The sequence below is a fragment of the Callithrix jacchus genome, chromosome 12, assembly GCF_049354715.1.
Source record: "Callithrix jacchus isolate 240 chromosome 12, calJac240_pri, whole genome shotgun sequence".
In the NCBI taxonomy this organism is placed as follows: Eukaryota; Metazoa; Chordata; class Mammalia; order Primates; family Cebidae; genus Callithrix; species Callithrix jacchus.
This window is the reverse complement of record NC_133513.1, coordinates 83,967,442-83,971,396: the sequence shown is the minus strand read 5'-3', so window position 1 is coordinate 83,971,396 and position 3,955 is coordinate 83,967,442. Positions and strand designations below refer to the sequence as shown.

At 44.8% G+C, this 3,955-nt stretch overlaps 1 pseudogene; it reads left to right on the top strand.

Annotated features, from left to right (window-relative positions):
* The first annotated feature begins 1,260 nt into the window (after window positions 1-1,260).
* Window positions 1,261-2,760, top strand: LOC100413482 (ADP-ribose pyrophosphatase, mitochondrial pseudogene; annotated as a pseudogene).
* The last annotated feature ends 1,195 nt before the right edge of the window (window positions 2,761-3,955 follow it).

Below are 3,955 nucleotides of genomic sequence, written 5' to 3'. Positions count from 1 at the left end.
TTCTCCAATTTTATGATCTTTGGTCATAAAATCATTTACTCATTGAACATCTTTCTAATGGGACTGTTTCAAATGATCAGATACCTTTCCCTAGGGCTGGTTTCCTTCTGCATAATTACTAAAGCAGTGCCTCTTCTCATTATTTATCATTTCAGGACTGATGCTGTTATTCTCAGCCCGAATTTCTGTTATTTTTCATCCCGATTTTCTCTAACCATAAGCTGTTTAACTCTGACCTCATATGTGAGCTGCTCAGTTCCCATAATCATCTCAGCTCTCCTGTTCTAATCTATAGTTTTCAAGGTACAGAATCAAAAAAGTTAACAATAATTACAGTGACGACAACTAACACTTACTGAGTTTGTACTGTGGTCCAGATATTGAGCTAACAGATGTTGTAACATCCTTCTTAATTGTCACCACAATGCTATGAGGTCGTTATTGTTAATATTTTCTTTTTTTTTTTTTTTTTTTTTTTTTTGAGACGGAGTTTCGCTCTTGTTACACAGGCTGGAGTGCAATGGCGCAATCTCGGCTCACCGCCATCTCCGCCTCCTGGATTCAGGCAATTCTCCTGCCTCAGCCTCCCGAGCAGCTGGGATTACAGGCACGCACCACCGTGCTCAGCTAATTTTTTGTAATTTTAGTAGAGATGGGGTTTCACCATGTTGACCAAGATGGTCTCGATCTCCTGACCTCGTGATCCACCCGCCTCGGCCTCCCAAAGTGCTGGGATTACAGGCTTGAGCCACCGCGCCCGGCCGTTAATATTTTCATTTTACACATGAGGAACCTGAAGAGAGCTTATGTAACTTTCCCCAAGAAGGTAGCACGTGGAGGAATTGGAGCTGAGTTTTTAACCTGTGTTCAACTTTTACCTAATACCTAGCATTGCCCTTTCAGTGCTAGTTCTATTTTTTTTTTTTTTAATAAAAATGTGCTGCCTCTCCGAGCAGAATCCTTTAGAAGCAAAGGGCCCATGGTCCAGCCTTCAGTTCACACTTCTGTACTTGGCACAGCACTTGGCATGCTGTAGCCAATACTCTTTTGAAAAGAGAGATTAAGCAACTTGCCAAAATCATTCAGGTAGTAAATGATAGACCCACGTTTGGAACACATAACCCACTCATCACATCCTCTCATGAAGTTCTCATCAGCACCAGGCTCAGTGCACCAGGTGAGTCCCCTTTCTTTTTTGAGGTCACCCCCACTTGGCTTCTGAGCATCCCAAGTAGGAAGTTTTGTCCACTCCTACCCCCACGTTCATTTTTCTCTCTCCTTAGCAGACAGTGGTCCTAAACCTAGTGAACTAAATTTACTGGTAAATGGCTCATGGGCTAACGGCACTTTGGTGGTTGTCTTTTGGTAATTTTATTGTTAGGAAGATGTTGTCAACCCCAGCACTTTCCATTTGGGAGCTTTTCCAGAGGTCGAAATCTCTCAATTTACAATCAGAACATGAGGGCGGCAGCAAGTACTGCACAGCCCGGTCCTGGTGCGCCCCCGCCACCCCGCCACACCGTTAGTCCCACGCGCTGGCCACGTGCGCGCCCCCGGCATAGCCTTCGGAGGCACCACACAGCATTTTAGGAAGGCGACCCATCACCGGGTCTTCATGAGAGAAACGTGGCTGCGTCCCCGCGGGTGCCGATCTGCGGTGGAGTCTGGCTCCCTGCAGAGAATGACCGCAATCTGCTGGGGCCCGCTGGGTCTTGCACGGCTGGAAGCCACCTGGGCAAGGCTTTAGTGACCGTGTTTCCCTTCGTGACCTTGGCCTCTGTGATAGGCAGGCCTGGCAGCTGCCCCAACTTCCCAGCCAGCTGGAGCCTGTTTTCCTCACGTGGGTTTCCTCTAAACTTCATCATGTCAGGTTCGAAGCGTACTGCTGAGAAGCCCCACGAGAAGGCCTGGACATCTCCCTACCCTGGCTCCAAGGTGGAGCGAAGCTCGGTTCCGGATGAGAAAGTGAGCTGACTGGCCGAGTGGTGAGAGTACACGCCCGTGGAATACAATGTCATCTCTGTCTTGGCCGTGCCCGTGTGGGCAGACCCTCAGGTGGGCGAAAGGAACTTCTCTCCTAAGTTTAACGAAAAGGATGGGCATGTGGAGAGAAGGAGCCAGCATGGCCTGTATGAGATTGAGAAGGGTAGACCCAGAAATCCTGCAAGTTGGGCAGGATTGGTTGGCTGAGGGCTTTTGGGCCGTTGGGGCCCCACTCATGCTGCAGATCCCATCTTAACCAGGTGGAAAAGGGATAGCAAGGGAAATGAAATTACCCACCCTATTTCTTGGGGGAAAATATCCTGCAATTTGTAGCCGTCAAAAGGAAGGAATGTGGAGAATGGGCAATCCCAGGGTGGATGGTTGATCCAGGAGAGAAAATTAGTACTACTTGAAGAGAGAATTTGGTGAGGAGGTCATGAACTCTCTACAGAAATCTAGGGGAGAAGTGCAGGTGTTGGAGAGACAATTTCACAAACTCTTCAGGAACATTTTGTGATCTGTAAAGGCTACGTGGACAATCCTCGGAACACAGATAACTCATGGACAGAGACAGAGGCTGTGAACTACCATGATGAAACTGGTGAAATAATGGGCCACCTTCCTCTGGAAGCTGGCAATGATGCCAAGAAAGTGAAATGAGTGGACATGAGTGATGAACTCGAGCTTTATGCCAGCCACTCCCAATTTATTCAACTTGTGGCCGAGAAACAAGGTGCCCACTAGAGTGAAGACATGTATCCTGATTGCCAGGGATAATGGCTTTGAGTCTCATATGAGCCAAAGGCCTTCAAATGATCAAGAGTGGATAAGAGGCAAACAGCACAGAACCTGGAGGAACACTTATTTGGTGATTATTTCCAAAACTGCTGTATAAAGGCTTTGTATCAGGGAATAATATTAGACAAATATGGGGAATTGGGATCACAGAATTTTTGGCTTTCCTGTTAGAAGAAGAATTTACTCACATGCTGTATATATGTATACATGGGTTAAACTAAGTTGTACGATTACTGCTCTTTGGAGAATTGTAGGAAAAACCATGACATCTTCCTTAATAACGAGAGGCTCTACTTTTCAGCCAGTTTGCATTTGTCAGTTCTTCCTCCTGATGTTCTAATGTGGCTTAATCTAATGTATAATCTGACTTTTGGGTTAACATTTATTTTTTAAGTGTAGCTTTATGTGGGAATGCATTCCTTGTTTTTGAGTATGGAAGCTCTCTGGTTTTTCTTTTTTTTAGAGCTTCAGTTTTATGGGAAAAGTTCAATCTCTATTTTGGTCCACAAGGATCAAGTGCTTATGAACCAGACCCCTCCCCCCAAAAAAGCAGTGATAAAATGAGCTTAGATCCAGCCCTCTGGTTATCAGAACACTTTCTGTCTGAACAGAGTAAACTAAGCTAAAGATACTGGTTTCTTCTCATCTCAGAAGAAGATCCTACAAATGTCAATTCTTGTCATGCAGATGCCATGGGACATGCATGTAATCCAAGCCGAATGAAAATACAATAATTCACACCTACCTTTTCTCGGTTAAAACAAAAATCCAATATATAAACAGAGAAGATGCTTATAGTCAGGTTGCAAACACAGAGACAGCCTCTCTGGCAAGAATGAGGGGATTTCAATAGCAACAAATAGGTCAGAAACCTGTTTTCCTCTTTCATTTCTCATTGCCTAAAACAAGCCAGTTAAATTTATTTGCAACATGTGGAAAATTAACTCAAACCACTATAATTAGCCTTTTATGACTGAGGGAAAAATAGACAATTGCAGGAGTTGATAGCTTCATAAGAAGATCACTTCAATAGTAGCTGACACTTACATTCCTCTTACTATGTACAAGCACCCTTTCACATGCTTTATGTATGGTGACTTACCGATTTCTAAGGATCACCCTACAAGGAAGGTACTCTTCTGTTGCAGGTCAGGTTCGATGGAAAGCAGACTCC